Below are 24,504 nucleotides of genomic sequence, written 5' to 3' on the forward strand. Positions count from 1 at the left end.
GCAGGAATGGTTCTGTGGCCCTGCTGAGAAAGACCTGAGCGTGTGAGAGAAGAAAGGAGTCGGGGTTTTCCAAGACCTGAACCTCATTCTGAGGCAGAAAAGCAGAGTGAGGCAGTCAGCCTGCCGTTTCTGCTTCCTCAGCCTCCAACCTCTGCTCCTCACTGATCTTGAGGGACCGACCCCTGCAACACTTTCTGTAAGTGGGACGTGGGCCACCTCACTTGCTGCAGTCCTACAGATTTTTTCTCCATCCTCCCACCCCAGGAAAGGACCTGAAGTTTATATTACCACTCATCAAAGTGTTTATAGTCTAATGCTTCTCCCATGTGTAGAATCAATGGCACCCTTTGTTTTACTCTTGGGCACCAGTGAAGCAGCAGGCAAAGAAGTACCCGCATCATCACCCCCATCCCTACCATGGATACTGGAGGAGCTCGGAGCAAGCGTCCTTCACAGAGCCCTTGGAGACTGTGCAGACACCCGGGCAAATGGTCACACATGCCAACGCTAGGGCAGCTGGGGACATGGGATGGCACCGGAAATCACAAATCTCCAGCACTCCAGCTCACTGCCATGTCATCCGGGGCAGACTAGTCATTCATCTGTGAGCTGAGCTTGACACCACACAGCTGGAGCCACTGCACTGGGCAGGCGGACCCAAAGGAATGCTAGGGAAATGCTCTGTAGACAACTGAGAGTTACTACTGCATGCTCAATATCACTCAGGAAAAATAAATGTGACCCTCAACAGTTCCAAAGAATTCAAGAAGAACCTGCCAAACTAATATACAGAGGAAATTTTTTTTAACCTTGTGAGCAAAAAAATCTAAATGAATGACAGAAAGGGGAAAAAAGTATCGGGTTGTCAGCAAAGTTATGGCACATTTTTGCACAGAAAAATGTGTCAAGACTTTTCTGACAACCCAATAATGCTATATTGAAACAGACAGGAAGGGAATATGAATGTATGAGTCAAACAGAATATTTGTGCCCTAGGTACCCTTAAAATTTATATGGTCACATCTATTATCATACGAAAAGAATGGGTAATTTTTTTTTTTAGAAAAAAATTCCATCAAGTCAGTAATACCTAATGAACGTATGGTACTAAAATACTGCACTGAATCAGTGAAGATTCGTTTTCTTAATGCGGTCTCTACTTCCACATCGCCATCCTCCTCTTCACCCAAACCAGGCACCTCCCTTTTTCTTGACCCCCATACATCCTCTCCACATCAATTTTAACAATTCCACCTTTTGCTTGTACATATTGTACTTTCACTTCCCTCCCTTGCCCCCATCCTTGTCTATCCACCCTGCACTGGAAGCCGTTTGAAGAAAAGGACCATGCTCACTTACAGATGGATCCCCAGATCTCAGAGGGGCTTGATGGAGGGCCCAGCTGACAGTGAGAAGTGGGCCTTCCCCAGACCCTCTCCTCAGGAGGACAAACACCTCGAGGTGGGCTTGTAGGTATGGGGCTCTGAGCCATGACCAGAAACACAGGAGGGTGTTTAGGGAACTGCAAGGATGAGTTTCTTCTCCCCACATTTTTATTCCTATGGCTCAACCCTCACCTCTATTGCTTCCCTTTCGTGTTCTTCGAGACATTAGTACAACCACAACAGTCAAGATGAACCCTAGAATCACAAAGTTGTCAGCTTCCAACAACTAATGTCTCTATGACCTTGGGCATCTAATCTGTGAAACAAGACGAATCACCAACATGGGGAGAGGGGTATAGTAGTGGCCAATGATATGAGGCTTGTAAGGTGCACTGAAAGTAACTGCCTGTAGGAGGCGCTTTGCCACAGTAGCCATTCCCATCTCCATTCTAACTGGGGAAGCAGCCAAACCTACTGAGGAGCTGAAACTAAGGAATAAGTGTGAGACTGGTCAGGACAGGGGCTCTGACTCTCAGGGGTAGGCAGATGCAATGGGCAGGGAGGAGCTAGAAAGAAGAAAATGAAGGAGCACAGTTAGCAAGAAACCCAGCACTTCCCTTTCAGATTTGATTATCTGTGCTGTTGCCTCTTTCCTAGATTCTTCCCTAGTCTCTCATAACTTTTCCTTCTATTTTATCAATCTGCTCCCAAACACACACACACCTATTTTCATGTGTGAGGGAATAGGAAGAACATGCAATTCAGAGTATGTCAAACCTGAATTTAGGTCTTTTTGTTGCTGTTTTAATGACAGAGAGCACATGCATACACGAGGCAAGGGAAAGACAGAGAATCATCCTCATCAGGGACTCCTTATGCCTCGATCCTCTTCTTCAAGCCCTCTGGTTCCTGGATCCTAGATGCCTCCTTGAACGTGCCCAGTGTGTCTTCAGGCTCACCCAGGGATCTGAGCCTGCAGTAGGCTTCATGCCTTCAGCCTTGCAGGGCACCATGTTACGACTGTACCATAAGAATTCAAATCTTAGTTTGTCCATGTGCATCTGTGTGGCCCTGGGAAATCCACACCTTGTTTTCAAGCCAAGAGATAAAACAGGACATGAATGCCTAAAGAGCAAGTCAGTTAAAGCACATGGAGCCCCAAACTCATGGGACACAATGAAGGCACTTAACCGTGACAGTTTCTGCTTTCCAGGGATAGGAATTCCAGGTTTTTCTTTGCTTCTCCCCTCATGGCCCATCACCCAGCCCCAATCTGCTCCCCACTGGACATATGATGGTTAATTGTATGGGTCAATTTGGCCAGACTCTGGTGAACAACTGTTTGGTCAAATACCAATCTATTTGTTGCTGAAAAGGCATTTTTTAGATGTGATTAACATTCACAATCAGTGGACTTTAAACAAAAAAGATTATCCTCCATATCGTAGGTGGCCCTCAATCAATGAGCTGAAAGCCTTAGGACTAAATAGTTTTCCTTAGAGGTTTTCCAAAGAAGGAATTCTGTTTTCAGGCTGCATCACAGAAATTCTGCCTGTGTGGGCTGGCCCCGTGGTCTAGTGCTGAAGGGAGCTGAATCCCACATGGCTGATCGCAGTTCAAATCCTGGTGGCTTAAAGACCACACTGGGTAAATGTGCTTGTATGCCCCAAATCCTGAGCCGTTGGAGGAATAAAGGAGAAGAAATTCCAGTGTGACCACAAACCATTCAAGGGGTGGGGATCGGGCTTTCTCCTTTTCTTCCCTCTGTCTCTCCATCTCCCTCTGAAGAGCATGCACGCCCTCTGGCAACTAAAAAAAGAAAGAAAGAAAACAGAAATTCTGCCTGTTTCCCACCTTAGTACTAGAGACTACAATCGTAACTCTTATCAGAATATCCAGCCTCTCAGCCTGACCCACAGATTTTGGCCTTGGCCCATACCCACAATCACATAAGCTAGTTCCATTCGATCTCTCTTTCTCCTTCTCTCTTTCTCAGCTGGTTCTGTTTCTCTGAAGAACTTTGACGTACATAGGCTCCTCCCCAGGCTGGCTCATCAGTCACCCTGACTCACCCACACTGCTAGTGGGCAGAGACCAAAGTGGATTACAAGGCCAGGGTAAGTGGAGGTGGGGTTTTTGCTTTTCCTTTCAAGCAACTTGACAAGGAAGGAGATTCGGCTATGTCTTGCTCTTTCTCCTTAGGTTCTTTCTCCCATGTGACTAGAGCCATGTCCTGCCCCTCGAAGTTGGTCTCTAGTAGTCTCTGGCTACGCTCTGAAGGGCTGGAGGATACAGCAGTTGACATTCTTTGTCCTCCTTACCGCTTAGTGATACGAATCAATCCAGACAACTGTAGTTGGGCATTGCGGGAGAGAGTACACAAAGGAAGCAGTAAGCCAGCTCTGGTATGAAGCTAATAATCCCCCACCAATCACGATAAGACCAAGTCCTTCTGAGGAAAATCCTCTATGTTGGGCTGGAGGTTTCAAAAAAAAATCATAGCTAAAATCTATAATTAGAAGCTTGCTAAAATTTTTAAAAATGAAAACCCTACAGCTACTGCAAAGTATTCCTTTTGCTAAGACCCCATGGTGAGAGATAATTGACCCGGGGCAATATCCTGGAGCCCCCTCCTTCCAGCCAAAGATTATTTTAATACCACTACAACTGCACACTAGCTTTGACCATCTGACCGTCAGTGCATTGCTGCTGGCATTATTCAGCCTTCCCTTAGGTACATCTGCTCTTCCTTTTTATTTATTTTTTTTTTGAGAATTATGTTATTTAACTTTATTTATTTATGTATTTATCTATGTATGTATATATTTATTTATTTTAATTTCACCAGAGGGGGACAGAGTGAGAGGGAGAGAGAGAAAGAAAGTCAGAAATCAAGTTCCCAGGTCTGGGACTCAAACCATGGTCAGCCGTGTGGGAGTCTGGTGCCCTTAACCACCACACCACCTGCCAGCCCCTGCTCTTCCTTTTCTTATTACATTTCTCTCTTCTCCTTTCTCCTCCCTGAGTGTGCCTCTTGTCTCTTTTCCTTAATTCTCATCATCCTTCCCTTTCCTCTCCCTCCTCACTTTTCTCCCTTCTGCCTCTCCCAAATGATGAGAGTAATGATGGAGAGCGTCATTACTCATTCAGGATCCCGTCAAGGAGATTCCTCCTGCCTTAGACCTGGCCCCTCGGCACCTGCACGCAGGTGACACCTGGGTAGGGTAAGCACCAGGAGCAGCTCTGAGCAAAGAGCCCAGCAGGCACCTGCCAGGGCAGCATCTACAGGTGGAAGATGTGCAGAGATCAAGGATGCGGTGATCCGAAAGGAGCACGGGGTGGTGGCAAAGGCAGAGAGAGACACGCTTACCCATGCTTCGTCTGAGTCAAACACTAGGGAGCAGTGGCCAAGCGTGTCTGCTCAGGTGTCTGACCACTTGGGTTTTGATCTGGGCTCTCCTAATCCTAGACACACTACCTTGGCCAAGTTATGGAACCACTTGGGACCTTCATTTTCTCACCCGTAAAGTGAGAACAGTATTAGGACCTACTTCACAGAGCTGTTGCGAGAGTTGAAGGAGTAAATAAAGACCTGCTAAGTGCTTTGAGCACTGCCTCGCGCAAATTCCCAACAAATGCTGGCTGTTCTCATTCCTGGGAAACTGAGGTAGATGACAAGAATCAAACCCACCTCTCGAGCTGGGCATGGTGGAATACATCTGTGATTCCAGTTCCTGGGGAGGCTGAGGCAAACGGATCACAAGTTCAAGGCCAGTCTGGGCAACATCACAACACCCTGTCTCCAAAAACAAAAGCAGAAACCCCACCTCCCACCTCAATCCTCTCTGAAATCCAAGAGAAAACCAGCCCTATGAGAGAGGGGAGGGCAAGTGCCATCAAAGGTGTGAGGCTCAGCTGTCGGACACTGTCTAATGGAACTTTGATTTCATGGATACACAAAAAGAATATACCATGGGTTATGTAGGATTTGGATATGGATAAAGCCTGAGACTTTATCCATTGAGAATGGGCAAAACATAGGAAACAGTATTCCAAAATCCAAATGTCTATCTGGCCAACAATTTGGAAGGATACTATCTTATTTTTAAGATGGTGACTGTCCATAAATCCATATGCACTCAGGTCCCTACAAAATTTAAATCTCAAATTGAGTGTGTTCTAAGTTTTTCACATCCGAAGTGTGTTATCTATGAAAAAGGTTCAGAAGCACTGCTTCAACATGGTATTTGAGGGCCAGCAAATGGCGTACTGGTTATGTTGCTGGACTCTCACATGGTTGACTGTGATTCAAGTCCTAGATCCAGTGGTTTGAAATTCCAGGCACGTGTGTACATGTCCCCAGGATCCCGAGAGGAGAATGGGAGAGAAAGGATCGTGACATGGCCATCCCCCTGAGGGGTGATTTCTCACTTTTCCTTTCACTGTCTCTCTCTCTCTCCCCTATGAACACACATGCCCTAAGGCAAAAACCTATTTTTTAAAATGGTATTTGGCAAGGCCAGCAAGTAGTGTGGTGGTTAAGGCACTAGATCCCACATGGTTGACTCTGTAATTCAAGACCCAACACTGGTGCCTAGAAAACCATGCTTGGAATGTGTACACGTGTGCCCCAAATCCTGAGAGGAAAATGGAGAAAGGATTGTGGTGTGGCCATCCCCTGGGGGTGATTTCTCACTTTCTGTCTCTCTGAGTTTCTCCAGTGAGCAAACATACGCTATGGAAAAAAGGTATTTGGTTGTAGATTATTTGTTCTTTAACTGATTCTGACTTTCACTGGTAATTCTTTTTGGTGTTATAATTACCCATTTCTCTGGGACCAGCAGATGGCATAAGAGTTATGTCACTGGACTCCCACATAGATAGATGACCACAGTTTGAGACCTGGATCCAGTGGCTTAAAACTCACACCAGATGCGTGTGCGTGCATGCCCAAAATCCCGAGAGCAGAATGGAGAAGAGATTGCAATCCTCCTGGGGGATGATTTCTCACTTCCCGTCTCTCTGTTTCTCTGGAGAGCACAAGCACCCTATAACAAAAATCTCCCCCCAATAAATAAATAAATAAATACCCAATTCTCTTCTCTTAGTGTTTATCTGAATCCTGACTATGTAGATATAAGACATGAAATGGGGCTGCACAAAGGCACAGCAGTAAAACACCTGCTCTGCAAGGCCAACCCACATGCAAAGGTTCTGTGTTGGCACCTGGAGACCTCCCCGAGGATACCAGGCAGGTGTGCCCAGGGGCCTGGCTGGCTGAGGGTGGGTAGACTGTTGCACTTATACCCTGTTGGGGGTGCACCCACCTTCTCTCTCCCCTTTTCTCTAGTAGAATGAATAAATACACTATAACTTAAAGGAAAAGGACATGCAACATTTTTGTAGTGACACTTGAAGATCCTTCAGGGGCCATACTTTCTAATAGATCCAAGGTTCTTGGCTCTAAAGTGGAAGGTGTGTCCATTTAGGCCACATGTCATAATGATGAAGCAAGGGTCACTGCTGATGTGAAGTGAATGTTTACATCCACTTTTAAATATTCACAAGTATTAAGAAAAGGAAAATGAGATAAAGGAAGCCAGTGCTGCTCTTGGGAAGAAAAAGAATATGGCAAAGTAGAGAAACAGTAAGAGATTATGGGGAAGGCATCAACCACATTTTCCTTGTGTCCTTGAGTTTCAAAGGCTGATGAGGAATCACTTCAGGATGAAGAAACGCCAAGATCCAAGCTAGAAGAGTTGGGAGCCAAGGATGACTGGCTCCTCCTTGTCCTTTGCTCACATTTCATCTTACACAATTAGCAGTTGATCACGGCGCTATGGAATTGACCACCTTCCCAATGGACAGCAAGCCCCGAAAGGCAGGCAGTGTGTCCTTGCCTTTCATGTTCCAGAGCCTGGCACCATACTCAAGCTGTGCTGGACAATTAATATACGTGTTTGTAGAGCAACCTCACGAAGGAATCCAGCGAACACTGTTGACTTCCTCACAGTGAGAAAGAGGTAATGGATTTGAAAATATGAGTTTGATGGCATAAAAGACACAATTATGAGTTTTTAAAATAGTAACAAATCCTAGGACCAGCAGGTGGCATGGTTGTTGGGGCGCTGGACTCCCAAATGGCCAACCATGGTCAGAGATCCAGACCTGGCAGCTTGCTTTCTCACTTTCCTTTCTCTGTCTCTCTCTGGTAAATGTACATGCCCTATAGCAAATTAAGGAATAATAATTTTTAATAAAATTGAATAAATTATTCTTTTTAACAAAATAATAACAAAATCTACTTCAAAGAAATAATACAGAAGGGCCAGCAGATGGAGTGGAAGTTAAGGCAGCTAGATCTCACATGGCCAATAGCACGGTTCAAGTCCTGGACCCGATGGCTTGAAAATCATGCCAGGTGCATGTACATGTGTGCCCAAAATCCTGAGAGGAGAATGGAAGGGGAGGGATGGCAGCATGGCCACCCTCCTGGGTGGTGATTCCTCACTTTCCCTTTCTCTCTCTCTGTCTCTCACTGGTGAGAGTACATGCCCTATAGCAAACTCAAAACCACTTTTTTCTACTTAAATTTTTTTAATTCAAAACAAACAAAAAAATAGGATATATTACCTGGTGACTGCTTGTTTCGGATACTTTGACATCCAAAGACCCTGCCAGAACAGCATACCAGTTTGTCCCAATATCGCCCTGGCGAAATACTGAAAAAGAAAGGTAACATAAATATACCAAATACAAGCTGGTTTTACCACATGACCTGACAGTTTTTCATTTTAGTACATGACGTGGACCTAACTGAGCTTACTGCTCTTTCCTATCTGTTCTCACAAGAATATGACATGTTTTTCTTTACCTCGTTTATCAAAAAGCCACACCTGTTTACTCGACAGTCTACGAAGTGGAACGCTATTAAACCAAACTCTCCCAAATTTACAGAACTATATTAAGAGATAATAACCTGGGACCAGCAGGTGGTGTGGTGGTTAAGATCCTGGACTCCCACAAAATTGACTGAGGTTCAAATTCCGAACCCAGAAGACTGAAAATCACACCAGGTGTGTGTGTGTGTATGTGCCCCAAATCCCAAGAGGCGAGTAGAGGAGAAAGGACTGCACCATGGTCATCCCCTATAGAGGGTGATTTCTCACTCTCCCTCTCTCTGTCTCTCTCCAGTGACTACACACACACTATGGCAAAAAATAAAGAGAGAGAGAGAGAGAGAATAACATAAAATGCTATAAGATTCTTTGAACTTAAGAACTGACTGATGTCCTATGCAGCCTACCTTAAATACATTTCGTTGTATTATGATTCCTAAAACATCACGGGACCAACAAGTAGTGTGGTAGTTAAGGCACTAGACACTCCAATACAGCTGACCAGTTTGAATCCCGGACCTGGCGCCTCGCTTTCTCTCTCTCTCTCTCTCTCTATCTCGTTCTCTATGTGTGTGATCAAATTAAAATGAATGAATAAATTAAATTTTAAAAATTCTTAAAAAAAAAAAAAAGAAAACCACTACTCTAGATGGAGAACATATTAACAAGCTTATTTGACTCAACAAAACACCAGCCCACCACCCCAATTTCCCTTATGTATATTAAAAACAACACGTTTTCTGGAATAGTATCTCTTTTTAAACTGATGCATGATTTTTTTTTAATTTGCTTGGCATAATAATTTTAACTACCACATAATTATTGTCCTTTTGTTTGTTTTATAAATTCACTACTTGGGGGCATTTGGAAACGATTTGCATCAGAAATTTTTGTATCTGATTTTGCTAGTATTTGAAATTTCAGAGAAAAACTATAGAGATACTTTGATAGATACTTAGCAGCCATATCCTATTAAGAACAGATTTTGGAAAGTAATTCTGACACATTCAAAAATCTCACACAAACCCAACTGCCCTTTTAAATGTCTGAGCTAAATACCTAGATGTAATAATCTGACATTCTTAAGTTCTTTTCACGGTTAGAGTCAGAAGTCAAGTGACAATGAAAAACACATGATAGCTTGTGAGCCAGTTGAGTCTGGCAAGGCTAGTGCTCACTGCATACGAGCAAGCTTCTGGGGCCTTAATTCATGACAACGAGCTGCTCTGAACTCCCTGTAAAGACAGACAAGAAGGCAGCATAGAGGTAGGCCAAAGGCAGAGCTTATCAATTTCCAGCTGCCTCTTCAGTAACTCAGCTGCTCTGGGGGACTTTGTCAGGAATCTTGTCAGGGACTCATTTGAGAGGTACAGTTTTGTCTTTCATGAGATGGTTGGCCATAAAGATGTTTTTATTTGCCAATCAAATTTGCATCACATATCATAGATTCGTTTTGAAAATGGTTTTATTGGGGTCAGCAGGTGGCATGGCGATTGAGGTCCTGGACTCCCACATGGCCAACCACAATTTGAATCTTGGACCTGGCAGCCTCCTTTCTCACTTCCTCCCCCCCCCACACTCTCTCCTCTCTCTCTCTCTCTCTCTCCTCTGTCTCTCTGTCTCTCTTTCTCCTGTCTCTCCCCACTGAGTGCACATGCCCTATAGCAAACTTTAAAATAATAAATAGGAACCAGCAGGTGGCGTGGTCGTTAAGGGCAATGGATTCCCACATGGCTGACTGTAGTTTGAGTCCTGGACCTGGTGGTTTGCTTCCTTGCTTTCCCTCTCTCTCTCACATCAAAATAAATAAAGATTAAATTAAAATAATTCTTTTAAAAATAATAAATAAAATAAATAATTCTTTAAAAGAAAAAAATGATTTGTAATGCCAGAGGGCATGTGTACGTGCATGAGAGAGAAAGAGAAAACACTCGCCACGATGAGGCCAGCCGCATCACAATCCCTTTCCTCTGATTCTCCGTCCCATCAGGACCCTGGGAGAGGGGGTAGAGGGAGGGCAGGTTACATAAGCGCACGTACTCGGCATGTTTCATGCCAGAACTGCACCTCGGTCGGCAGTGTGGATTCTGGTTTCCTCTACAGAGCACCTAACTGCTGCATTATGGGATTGGCCTTGAAAATGGCTTTAAGAAACAGAAATTAGAGTCTTATCTCCAAAAGAATGAAATTCTTTATGTCAGTAAGAAAAAAAATGGTTCGAGAATGACATGAATAAATGAGTTTTTTCAAAAATAGAAATGTGACTATGAGTATGCACATGGGAAAAACATCTTGAAGGACATGCAGCATATCAATAGTAATTTTGGGGTTTGAGGATTGTAATGACTTTTACTTTGCTGATTTTCTAAGTTTACAACCATGATGTGGTAACAGATTCTGTTGCTTTTCCATGCAGAACCGTAGGACACCCTCTTATCTACCTGAACCCAGGTTTTGTACATGTTTCCACCCCATCCCCCGGGCCAGCCTAACAACACATGAGTTCCTTCCCTAAGTCCCCTGGGTAACTGTGATTGGTCTAAATCAACCTCAGTGACCCCATCATCTTTGCCAGTGATTGGTTTAGACATGAACATTCAATATGATTCTGGCCACAAAGACAATACTGAAGTCTGTTGGAGAACATCAGAAGAAAGCCACGTGAAAAGACAGTCCGTCAGCAGGACAGTAGCTCGTGATTCCTCCAACTGGTGTACTGTCTTAGGACAAAAGTCAACAATGGAGAATGCATATAAAAATAAAAACAGAAAGGACTTTGATAATATGACTATGTCATTTTGTGAACCAACCCTGAAGTCATCTACTTCAGAACTTCTTATATTTGAATAATAGATTTCCCCCTTCTCGTATGAGAAACTGGTTATTAAAACCAATTGGATGGGATTTTTCTATTACTGCAGCATACAGCATTCCAACATAGGGAGAAGTACTGCTTTTTTTAATTTTACAAAAGCATTTTTTTAAATGCAGCTATTATGTTATCATTTTATTCTCCCTGCCTCTTATTCATACCTGGAACAGAGTACATTACTGAGATCAATTCAAAACATTCCCATTAGAATTTGTTAAGAAACCTTTACCTTTATTGAATATCCTAACGGTCACATATTTCTTGGTTACAGAAGATATTTATTTTTGACTTCTAAAGATATGGCTAAATGTATAAATCAGTACATCCTTCCAGCTCCATTGCAAAGTAAGCCATCTTGGAAGAACCATTTACATCCTGTCAACAAAGGAGTTAAGGAAACACCTACACAGAACTAAAGAAACAGAGGAGAGGGAAACGCCAACTCAGTACCTTTGGCTGAAGCTCAGACACCTGGCACATGAGTACTCCTTTTGTTCTCTGTCCCCATAGAGTAACCACAAATGAGCACAAACCATACATGAAAACACAGCACTGGGGTTGCATTCCTTACATGTTATTCCTTTCTCCAGGTTCTCATAATAACCACATAAACAAATCTGATGAAGGAGATTCGGGTGGAATTTCTCAAAAGCCTTCACTTCTTTCAGCCGTGTAAAGATTATATCCACATCTTCGCTGGATCGTTCCAATGGCCTGTAGAGGGAGAAAAGGCATAAAAACCTTTGTTACTAAAGACATACTTGAAAGGGAATCAGCAGGCATTATTATAATTATATCCCATTGTGGGCAACTACCCCAATTTCAAGTATTTCATTGCAACTATTTACCTACCCCCTTATAGGTGTTTCCAAGCCTTTGTCAGCTATTCACCTGAAATCACTACTATTACAGATGGCGACAGCAGGAGTCCACCTCAGAGTCATAAATTCAAGGTGATGCTTGTGGGCAGTGTTTAATCCCTATGAAGCACCAGGATGGAATAAGAAACATGACTATGCAGATTTTGCTAAATTTGAGATCATAAACATGAATGCCTGCAGAGACAACAGTGAGTAAAAAGGTTAATAGTGACCGAAGAGTCCAATTTTGTTTCCCAGGGAAGAAAGGAAACCCTGATGCCTTGTGTCCAGTTTCTGAGATGACAAAGTGCCTTCCCTGGGAAGATATGACGCGACAGTAATAGTGCCTCCTTCCACCTATCACACCTCCAGAAAGGCTTTCTGAATTCCTTACCAAAAGCTACACCCTCAGAGTGAAGAGCTTGGGAACAGGGGCTAGAACTTCAGCAGTGCTTCAGCAGTTAACAAAGTGGTGGAGTCGGTGGTGCAGACATTTTTGATCATTTCCAGACGGTGTATGCATTCACCAGAGAGAGACAGAAAGAGAGGGAAAGCGGGAGAAGCACTCCTTAAAGGGGCATGGTCTTGCCTCAAACCCTCTGAGGCCAGAATTCAAACCATAGTAGGCCACAGGGGATCTGGCTTCCTCAGCCATTAGGCCTGACCCACAGACAGCTTTCGGTGAGTCTTCCTGTGCTGGTGGGAAAGCACTTCACAGGCATGAGGAAACGACAGCTGGTAGAGGCGCTCGCAGAGGCAAGTCTGGCCCGTGGGGCTCATGGTGGGAACAGTGATGGTGCCAGGAGACAGGACATTGCCACAGCAGTTTCAGCACTAGCTAAGACCCAAAGTGACGGCTGCAGGTAAGTGACCACAGGAAGAACCACAAGGACTAGAGTAGCTGGAAAGTGACCAGACAATAAAACGCAAACTCCACTTAGTGACATAAGAAAAGCAGGAAGATCCAACTCCATCTCCTGTCAGAAAGAAAAGCAGTATTCCTTTGTATTTATTCGCCTCACAGCACGTGCCATATTAGAAAGGCAGACAAGGGCAGCTTAAAAAAATTGGGGGCGGTAGTACAGGTGGTAGGGCACTGCTGTACAACACTGGAGCCACATGAGAAGGCCAAGGCTCCAGGATCAAATCCTGGGTTGACCTGAATATGCTGGTGTACCAGCTGACTAGACGGCTTTGGGGAAGGGAGTTGTGACGTGGTGAGACCCCGGCGGGCTCTGTCAGAGGTTCCTCTCCTGCTCTTTTCCCTCCCTGTAGTGAACACACGTGCCCTCTAACAGAACAAACAAAACTCTGTAAAAAAATAAAGGACAGCAAGTAGAGTGGGAGTTAAGGCACTTAATCCCATATGACCCACTCTGCAGTTCGAGTCCCAGACCTGGCAGCTAGAAAAAATGCCAGGTACAAGTGCATGTGTGCCCAAAAGCCTGACAGGAGAATGGAGAAGGGATTGCAGTGTGGCCAGTCTCTTCTGGGGGTGATTTCTCAGTTTCCCTCTGTCTCTCTCTGGCAAGTGCATGTGCCCTATGGCAAAAATTTAAAAATAAAAATGAAAAATAGAATTAAATAACCCAATGTTAGGCAGTCTGTTAGAGCAACATGAAACAGACTTAGACACTCTTCCTCACCACGTCCAGGTAATTCTACCTATTTGTGTCTCTCAAGGCCATGTCTCCCTTAGCCCTGGTTGCCACTGCCCCAGCTGAGCATGGACGAAGCACACATTGGGACTGGAGGCCTGAACAACACGGCAGTGCTGTCCTAGGCAGCCTGAGGCCGGGATTCTGCCTAGCAGTCAGCAGGAGTACTTTAAGCAAGGCAATGACATGACTGAATGCGTATTTTGTAAAGATCACTTTTACTGCGAATGGAGGCAGATGAGAGACAGTCATGACCAGCAGCCAAAAGACTGGCTAGAAGTTCTTACTTGAAGATGTGGTTCTTCTAAGTATAGCTTGCTCTAGACATCTGCCCTCTCCTTAACAACTAGGTACAGCTGGTACCCAAGTGAAAGCTCCAAGTACAAGAAGCTATCTTCTTTAGCCTGGCATCTAAGACCGCTGGCCATTCTTAAAATCATTTCTTAAAAAAAAAAGAAAAAATTCAGTTTTAGTGCAAGTTGGTGGCATGGTGGTTAAGATGGCTGGATCCCACATGAACAACTGCATGGTTCAAAGTCTAGAACTGGCAGCTTAAAATACTTCAGCATATGCGTGTGCATGCCCAAAATTCCAAAAGGAGAAATGGAGAAGGGGGTACTTTCTCATTTTCCCTCTATCTCTGTTTCTCTGGTGAGTACATATGCCCTCTAACAAATTTAAAAATAAATCACTTTTAAAGTACATTCAAAGAACAGCAAACAGAATCACTTAAGTAAGAAAACTAATAAATTCAAGTCAGAAAAGGGCTAAGGACTTAAATAAATATTTATCTGAAGAAGCCATATAAATGGCCAAGAAGTACATCCAAACTGCTCACTGTGGGGCCAGCAGGTGGCATGGTGGTTAGGAGTGCTGGATTCCCACATGGTTGACTGCGGTTCAAGTCCCAGACCTGGTGCCTTGCTTTCTCACTTTCCCTCCCTCTCTCTCTCCCTCTCTCTGTGTCCCTCTCTGGTCAAATTAATTCTTTTAAAAAAACTGCTGCTCACTGTCAGTGTCATCTGGGAACTACATGTCAAAACCATCCCCGTCAGGGGCCAGGTTGGGATGCACCGACAGTTCGGCTGCACCCACACAGAAGATTCTGGGTTCGTAATCTGCAACCTCCCTGAGCACCTGGCACACGTGCCCATGATCTAAACCAGCTGAGAGAGACAGAGCAGACCACGGTGCGGAGACCTTGTTGGAAGTGCCTGTCTCTCTGTCACTCTGTCTCTCTCTCATAGAAGAAATATATAACTTGTTTTTGTTTTTTGTTTTTGTTTTGTTTTTTGAGATTTTTGCTATAGGATGCTTGTGCTTGCCAGAAACACACACACACACACACACACACACACAGAGGCAGAAAGCAAGAAATCACCCCCAGGGGTCATGGTCACAATGCAATCCCTTCTCCTCTTGGGATTCTGGACATGCATACACACATTCGCAGTGTGAGTTTCCAACTGCCAGGTTCAGAACTTGAACTGCATTTGACCACATGAGAGTCCAGCACCTTAGCCACTATGCCACCTGCTGGCCTTGAAATAAACCTTTAAAAAACTCCTTGTCAAGATGGTTATTATTAAAAAAAAAAAAAAAAAAGCATTGGTGCGAATGAGGGGAAATTGGAACCTTTGTACAATGTAGGTGGGAACATAAAATGTCTTTTATGGAAGACAGCTTACAGAGTCCTCGAAAAATTAAAGTTTGAGCCGGCATTGAGCTAGCAATCCCATGAAGGATACTTATCTAAAACCATCGGGATCTTGAAGAAATATTCCCACTCCCACTTCACTTATTATGCCTCAGCCTTCTTTTTTAGGTTAACATATTAAAATGACTCTAAATTCACCAAACATATCCTTCCATAGACACACAGTCCTTTAATTGATCCATTCTCTACTGTGTTCCTACTGTAGAGTAGGTCCCCTTCCCTAGAAGTACAGTGATGAGCAAAATGCCAGCCCTACCCACACGAAGCTCACGGTACAGTAGGAAAAGAGTCAGCAAACAAAAACTGGAAGACAGGCCAGCAAGTGGTGTAGTGGTTAGGGGCGCTGGACTTCCACATGGCCAACTATGGTTCAAGTCCCAGACCTGGTGGCTTACTTTCTCACTTTCTCTCTCTCTTTCTCTTTGTCTCTCCCTGGTCGAATTAAAAATAATAATAATAATAATAATAATGGGGCCAGCAGGTGGTATAGTGGTTAAGGCACCGGACTCCCACATGGCCAACCACAATTCAAGTCCTGGACTTAGCGACTTCCTTTCTCGTTTTCCTTCTCTCTCTCTGTCTTTCTCTATGTTGCTCTGTGGTCAAACTGAAAAAATAATGATGATGAATGAAATTAAATGAAATAATTATTTTTAAACACACAATAATAAAGTTAAATAAAATAATTATTTTAAAAAATGGAAGACAATATATTAGTACTGCAACGTGGGTACCGACCATGTTCTGGGCTGGACCCTGTTTTATTACGCAAGGTAGGTGACCGTGGGAACTACTTAGGGTAGATGTACGTGGCACAGCAAAGGTTCTGGATTCTAGGTGCGGCCTACATGCACTATGCAATGTGGGGCCAGCAGAGGTGGCACAGCGGAAACCAATGTTCTGTGATGCTGGTCCCCACGGGAAGGTCCTGCATTTGCTCCTGCAAGTCTCCTCGTACATGCTAGATGCTTGCGTGTCCCCGTGATCCAGGCCAGCTGAGGCTGGGTGTGGACCACGACATGAAGACCATGCTGAAGGTGCCTGTATCTCTCTCTCTTGTCTCTCTCTCATGGAAGAAATTAAATTAAAAAAACCTTAATGTACTCTTCAATTATAATTCAGTCAAACCTGAATTATTTCAGGACTAATTAACCAGTCTCTGAGTTAGCTAGAACACAACATAATAACCAGCAGGTATCTTCCAAAAAGAATACACAATTAACCAATAGAATCTGTGAAAGCACTGCCCCTTTTCTGAATTCCGTTGTTAGATTACAGGACAGTCTTTGCTATGGAGAGAGCTGAGTAGCCCTCTTAGAGCCAGCTTCTGGGGGATTCGGACAGTGGATCAGGACACTGCAGTAGTCAGACCTGAACAGGGTGCAAGAGATGGGGGAAGAGTGAAAGGAAAGGGAAGGAGGGTAGGACAGGACTGTTTTCTACCCAGCGGCCTTCCATAATCACAACCAGAAATGGACAAGCTCAGCCAATAAATGGACAAAAACAGACTATGGTTACAGCCACCTTACAGAACGTAGGCAATAAACCTCATGGTATGCTTTTCCGATGTTTGAAATCAGTGAACCTTTTCCAGGACACTAGATGTAATGTTAACTAACACATTTGCATGAAAACAACTTTGCATTTCCATTTGATTCTTTTTATTTAATAGTAATTCAGCATTCTAAAGAACTACTCTCCTCCTGGGGACCAGCAGTTGGCATAATGGCTATGTCGCCAGACTACCTTATAGTCGACCGAGGTACGAGTCCCAGACCCAGTGGCTTAAACTCACGCCGGGCATGATTGCATGTGTGCCCAAGATCCCGGGAGGAGAATGGAGAAGGGATTGCAGTGTGGCCATCCCCCCGGGGGTGATTTCTTGCTTTCTGTCTCTGTCTTTCTGGCAAGTGCACACGCCCTATAGCAAAAGCCTCTCAAAAAAACAAACAAACAAAAAAAAAAACTACTCTCCTCCCCTAAAGAACTGTCAAATCTAATACAAGTGAGCCTTGTAAATTATAAAAGGCTACAGAAGCTATTAGTATTACTAGCATCATCACTTTAACCATCATTGTTAGAGATCACGAACTCTTAAAAAAATATATGATGAAAACAATGAATAAATGCTTACAGCCATATACTAAAATTCCTGTGTGCCTTTTGTAGGGTTGTTTTTAGAATTATTTTAACTTTATTATTATTTAATGTGACCAGGGAGAGACAGAGACAGAGAGAGAAGGGGAGAAAGTGAGAAAGCAAGCTACCAGGTCTGGGTCTTGAACCGTGGTGAGCCCAGCACCTTTAATCACCACACCGTCTGCTGGCCCTGCCTTTTGTAGGTTTTATAGATAGATATGCATGCATTTTCTTTTCCCTCTGTTATGATAACCTTAAGATCTTAATCACTATGTACTTCACAATTCAATATTTTTGAAATACTATTAACTTTTCAAAGGGCTTGGATATCGAAAAATGGAAACATCAAAGCCCTATGAGATAAAGCAGGCACTATGAACCCCATTTTACACACAAAGCATTTAGACACAGAGGTTAGGTGACTATCAGTGTGCTAAAATCGTGTATTTATAATGCCAGTGATGACATGGATATATCGAAAGTCTTTGAAACTCAAGATGTTTACCACTTACCACATTATCATTTTAATTATATGATTATTAACCACTTAGAGTACTGAAATGTTTACTCTCTCCTAATCACAAGTTTTCCCAACAATGTCAACAAAATTCATTCATTCAATCTGCAACTATTGACTTGATATTTATGTGCGAGGTGAGGAAAGCACTTAAGTGGTACAAGATGACGGCTCCTGTACCCTGGAAGTTTAAAAGAGGCAGAGGAGACGTGTTCACATCCAGTCATCCTCAGGGCGAACCATGGCAAGCAGCACAGTAAAAATAAGAAAGAAGGGAATGGGTGTTCAAAAAAGAGATACCACAAATGGATGAAAGTTCTACAAAGCCTTCCTGAAGGCATGATGGTAAAATCCCCCTGAAGTCAATTCCTGCTCATTACTCTCTATAACTACAGTACCACCACTGCGTGTTTGTTCCAGAAAACCTAGTGTATCACTATGGCCCTTCTCCCTAGAGAACCACTCCTCTGACTCCTTTTTCCATGAGTTTCCTACCCAGCCTCCCACCACATGCACAGATACATACACACACATACACACACCCACTTGCACACACCTCCTCAACTCAATCAAATGCCAAACTCTTTCATGGCCAAGGCTGTGAATTCTGTCAGCATCGAGGGTGACCTTCAGACAAATCACCTTGAAGAAGCTTGAGAGCCAGGGGCAACTGGGTCTTTTTATTCTCACAGCTACGATGATTGTCACTCAAGCAAGGCACACCAAGACCTCTGTGACCCTTCTACAATATGACCAGCACATTAAATTCCAGGCATAAGGCCTCCCTGTTTGGCAATCATGCCTGCTTGCTTTGATGTCTCCATCAAAGAGTAAAGAGGAAACGGCCCCCTTCAGGTTCCAAAAGAGATAAGAGAGTTGATGGAGGTCACTGCAGGTCACCATTTTGGCCCTAAGATGAGGTAAGAAAGGTCAGGAAACCTCCACCTCCCCTGAACAGCCACTTGTCATCACCCAAGGGGAAGTGAGAGACAACAGTTCTGGGCCCAGGGTTATTTGGAGAGTTGAAAAATCTCACCTTTAGGCAGAAGGCAGGACCACCTGGCTATTGCCGAAAAATTGCATAAAAGCAAGGCTCTATAGAGAGGATTTTTTTTTCATGTGAAAGAGAGAAGGGAGCAGAGAAAGAAGTACTCTTGACAGTATGTCTCCACACCAAGGTCCTCCTGTCCCAGCTTCCTAGTCAGCTAAGGCCACGGAGGGTGGAGGGGTACCACTACCCCCAGCCTGCTTAGCTTGCTCCAGGAACCAAACCCATGACTCCCTTGTGTCTTCAGCCATCATGCAGCAGCACACTCCCATTTGTTCCACTGTGGTTAGGAAACCTTAAGAGTGTTGTGACTGGTCTCATTACAAAGAAAATGCAACACAAAATCAAAGCACAGTGTGGTCTTGTTCAATTTAACAGAACTTTCTGAAAAAATCTTCTGTCTCTGAGCATCTACCCTCAGTACAGGATCATCAGGCTGGCACAGGTGCTGCACGACACACCCCCCAGGCACAGGCCTCCCAGACCCCAGCCAGACGGGGTGCCTACTGGACCCCCAACCACACATGAAATAGAAAACTATGTTATAATTCTCCCTGTGCAATACACTGTTCTAGTAGTGTTAAATTTAAAAATAATTTCGTTTCCTAAAAATTTAGAATGACTTCCAGGTTGACTCAGATAATTGATGCTTCCTTAAAATGACTTCTTGATTGGGCCCGCAGGTGGTGTCATAGTTAAGTGCTAGACTCCCACAGGGCTGACCACAGTTCGATTCCTGGACCTGGTGGCTTGAAAAATCATGCAGGCGTGTGAGCGTGTGTACCCAAATTCCTGAGAGGAAAAGGGATAGTGACATTGCCAACCCCTAAGGAGGGTGAGTTCTCACTTTCCCTCTCCTTGTCTCTCTCCAGCAAGCACACATGCCCTATTGCAAAAAACAAAACAAAAAGCCTTCCTGATTAATTCTGAACAGATGATTTTTTTCCACTATGTAATTTTCACCACAATAAGCAGAGGCTCTTAAAAATTATCCCTAATATACTCACACTTGAGATTACTCTTCAGAAAGTTGCATCTGTTACAATTAAATATTAGGAGAGACAAAACAACCCTACCTTTGGGCTGTGAAGGAGAGAGAGCGGAATCTCCAAGCCAGATCTTTCTGACAATCTTTTCTTACTTGTTTTCATTGCAGGGCAATAAGAATGCTTGGAGAAAGGACTTGTACAAAAGGAGCTATTGGGTTGTTGGAAAAGTCGTGACATAACTTTGCATAGAAAAACATATCATGACTTTCCTGATGACCCAATACACTGAGAATGGAAGGGGGCATTGTTTCACCTAGGACAGTGATTCTCATCCTTTCAGCCATTCTACCTCACCAGAGGCATTTGACACAGCCATAGCAGCAAAGGGAGACACATTTTTAACAGGGAAGGTCTGAAAAAGACTTCGTCCAACTAGGTTAGCTGGTTGGGGATCTCTGGTTTTAAGAGAACCATAATTTCTGAGTTGACTGTGTGGATATAAGCCTCAGGCTTTCTAGTTATTTGTAGATTTTGTTTTAATCCCATCTATTCATGGACACCCCTTACATTGGCTGCCTCTTTGGGAGTCCACCGGGACCTGCTGTAGGTGTCCCTGCAGGTGACAACTTGAACCCATGGGATAAGTGGGCAGAGATGTTAAGTCGGGGTCCCCACGTGACAGTGGTGAGTAACACAGCACCGGAAAGTTCAGAATGCTTATTAGAAGTCAGAAGTGCTGACACTTATTCCCGTCATTAACATGAAGTCACTATGTGACACGGAATGTGACTCTAGTAAAAATCTCAGAAACCAAGCATGCTTTCTTTTTCTTTCATCCATTCACTCACTCATCGGGCACTGTGAGAAGCTAGGCCTTACCCTATGACATCAGGGTAAGACTTGAGAAGCCTCTTGTTTGATGGGACTTTGTAAAAGTTAAAAATGACAAAGACACTTTTATAATGTGAAGTATTGGGTTGTTGGAAAAGTCATAATGCATTTTTGCACAGAAAAATGTCATGGCTTTCCCTGCAACCTAATAATACGCCAGCAAACATTCTCTCCTTTTATCAAAACTTTATTCAGTCTCTTCTGAGTCCCTTGTTTGACTATGCCTGACCTTAGGCTTCCCTCTCTGTCCTCATTGAATCCGATCTAAGCAAGAATCGTCCTAAATCAGTTTAGCAAAACAACACTATCTTTGGCATCAGACCACCCTCTGTCTAATCATCTTGGTCTGCCTTTAACAATAATCCTATCAAGTTGGTTAACCAGAATCCTTCTTATTCTTACCATTTCTTTTTAGTACATTTTTTATCCACTAACCCCCACCCTGCTATCCTGCTCCTTAGTTAGAAATCTCCACTTACTCTTCTTGGAACAGGGCGGAGTCTACTACTGCAAGACCCATCACAGCAGTCCCCACACCTCCTGCATACCCTCCTGGAACAAGTCAATCCTACGATCACTAAGAAGTGTTTGAATAATTTTTTCTCTAACAATACAATATTGAAATGATACTAAAATATTGTTGAGTTACAACCCATAATTGGGTGATAAATCTCCTCCCTTCTTTCCTAAAATGTCTTTAGTGATTAAAAGAATTCACCCTGTGAATGATCGACCAGACTCATTTCAAAAGATGCTATTAATAGCATTAAATTAGGGACCAGCAGTTAGCGTAATGGCTATGTCGCTGGACTCCCACGTAGTCGACCGCAGTCCGAGTCCCAGAACTGGTGGCTTAAAACTCACACTGGGCACGTGTGCGCGCGTGCCCAAGATCCTGAGAAGAGAATGGAGGAGAAGGGATTGCGAAAAAAAAAGGAGAAGGGATTGCGGCGTGGCCATCGCCCCTGGGGGCGATGGCCACGCCTCGCTTTCTGTCTCTCTGTCTGTCTCTTTCTGTCTGGAGAGCACACATGCCCTATAGTGAAAACCTCTCCAAAAATAAAAAAATAATAATAATGTTAAATTAAACTAAAGTTGGACCAAGGATACCTCCCTAAATGAGTCTTTACCTAAGGAACTACAACTTAACTTGCTATTTTAAAACCAACTGATAGCCTAATTTAGGAATATTGTTTTGTAAGAAATAGCCGAATCTCAGCCAATCAAAGCCGCCAAGTTTTGGTCAATCACACACAGGTGATCAATTGTACAAAATAAGGCAAGGGCTGAGCGGTCTGTTTCTGCGCCTCAGTCCCGTTCTGTTCCTCCTTTCTATTTTCTGTCCGTAAATATTCACTGAACACAGGTAGATGGGAGTTTCTCTGAATTTGTTCTGCCTCTGAGGGCTGATTCAGGAATCATTCTTTGTTCCCATCAATTCCACTAAGTTTAATTTGTCTAATGATTTTCTTTAAAAACACAGAAGTTTTAAAGTGTAGAAATACATAGCAAATGGGGCCAGCAGGTGGCATGGTGGCTGAAGTACTAAACTCCCACGTGGCCAACTGTGGTTTGAGTCCCAGACCTGGTGGCTATATAAGCCAACATTCAAAGCCACTTCTTGGAGAATTACTCACTCCCTGGTAGTTCTCACTTTTCTTCTCTCACTCTCTCTCTCTGTCTCTTTAGTAAGTGCATGAGCCCTATAACAAATAAAATAAAATAATAAGTAAAATTAATTCTTAAAAAAAATGAAATACATAGTAAGTAAGAGTGAACACTGGTACAAACTCAACTGAGGGTGATTTGATTGCATCTACCAAAAACTGGATGGCCATCCAGCAGTGAAGCAACACCCTGCAATGCTGAAGACGTATGGGAAGGCCCCAGGTTCCCCTCTGGAGGTGTCCCTATACCCTGCATGTGCCGTGATTGGCAGGAGGATCACGGTGTGAGAACTCTGTGGGGGTCTCTCTCTCTCACTCCTTCTCTGAAGAAATAAAACTTTAAAACTTAGAATATTTTAATATGGTAACTCTAGTTATAGGACTCCTATAGTTGCTCTTGCACATGCACAAAATTATGAAGGCACTAGGACATGAAATAAAATATATATAAATAACAATAAGGACAAAATGGTATGCAAACTTTAGAAAGAATGAGGAAGCTCTATCAAAATGAGACAGCCCAAGGTATTGAGGGGTGGTAAAATATACCACCCTAGAGACCAGCAGGTGACACAACAGTTAAGGAGCTGGACTCCCATATAGTGGACTGCAGTTTGAGTCCCAGACCTGGCAGCTTGAAACTCACTACCACGTGTGTGTGTGTGTGTGTGTGCCCAAAAATCCCAAGAGGAGAAGGGACTGTGGTGAGGCCAAACCCTCCCCTGGGGGGGTGATTTCTCACTTTCTGTCTCTGTCTCTGTCTCTGTCCAGTGAGTGTTCATACCCTATAGCAAAAATCTCTGTGAAATTTATACACACACACACACACACACACACACACACACACTGAGGCAGAAAATACCCAGCCAAGCCACCTGCACTACAGAAGATAAGCACTACTGCTCAGTAGCTGAAGGCTAGCTACGGAGGGGAGTCCGTCACTCTCCCAGGACAAGGAGAGAGCTGAATTCCTTATGGTCTGTAACTTCCGCAGCCTTTCCTCCTGCACTATCCATCACCAATGCCTACGAGTTAATGGTGCGGACCTCCCCTGTTAGAAACCAACCCAGCCTCTAACCCCACCCCACAGAGAGGCCCAGAGCTTGGAGTCTGAACTCCTCTAGGTCCACCAGCGTAATAAACCTGAGTTCTGCTCTCCGAGTGCATTTGGTTTCTCAGCAGTCTGTTTCTGCAACAGTACCATCTCAGAATATGCCACTTGGTATAAGACTCATTTTGAGCTGAAGGAAATTGAGAAGAAGCCGTTACAAGAAACACTATTTGCCTAAAAGGTTTAAGCAGGACGTAAATGTACAAATGTGCCCCTCCTCCTCTCCCCCCTCCTCCAGGAAGGACATGAGCTAGATGATGTTAGACCCTTTTGAGCCTGGAGATGGCACCAGAGCAACCTGCATGACAAACTTCACGAGAGCCTTCATCTACTATCAGCTTCCCATATATCTGCTTCCACATTTTGCCACCTCCAGACTCAAATCCTTTTCCTTTACCTGGTCACTTCTCTATGATTTACTGTGGTTTGTTCAAGGTGCTACATAAGCCAGCATTCTAAGCCACTCGTTGGAGAATTACTCACTTCCTGGTAGTTCTCATGTATACATGAGATGTAGAAGTTAAAGTTTCTATTCATTTTTCTCTTGTTAATGAGTCTTTCATTTCAAGGGCCCCAGATCAGAACTTAGAAGGATAGAGGGAAAATTATTTTTCCTTCCCTTTAGTATCACTCAGTAAAAAAACAGGTTTAGAGCACTGTATGAAAGGTGCTGTCATTTAAGTGTGGCAGAAAAGAGGAATATATTTATAAATACATAGAATATCTCTAGAAACTTGGACAAGAAACCAAA

At 43.7% G+C, this 24,504-nt stretch overlaps 1 protein-coding gene across 2 annotated transcripts in view; it reads right to left on the minus strand.

The window, feature by feature from the left end:
• Positions 1–24,504, minus strand: part of RAPGEF4 (Rap guanine nucleotide exchange factor 4) — a 391,851-nt gene that overhangs the window by 317,966 nt on the left and 49,381 nt on the right. For both annotated transcript variants that reach the window (XM_006151126.3, XM_006151130.3), the window contains exons 2-3: positions 11,728–11,870; positions 8,019–8,107 (exon numbers count right to left, since the gene is read on the minus strand). The gene's annotated coding sequence lies outside the window, so the exon portion shown is untranslated. The remainder of the gene's footprint in view (positions 1–8,018; positions 8,108–11,727; positions 11,871–24,504) is intronic.

Source organism: Tupaia chinensis, unplaced genomic scaffold (genome assembly GCF_000334495.1).
Source record: "Tupaia chinensis unplaced genomic scaffold, TupChi_1.0 Scaffold000314_1, whole genome shotgun sequence".
In the NCBI taxonomy this organism is placed as follows: domain Eukaryota; kingdom Metazoa; phylum Chordata; class Mammalia; order Scandentia; family Tupaiidae; genus Tupaia; species Tupaia belangeri.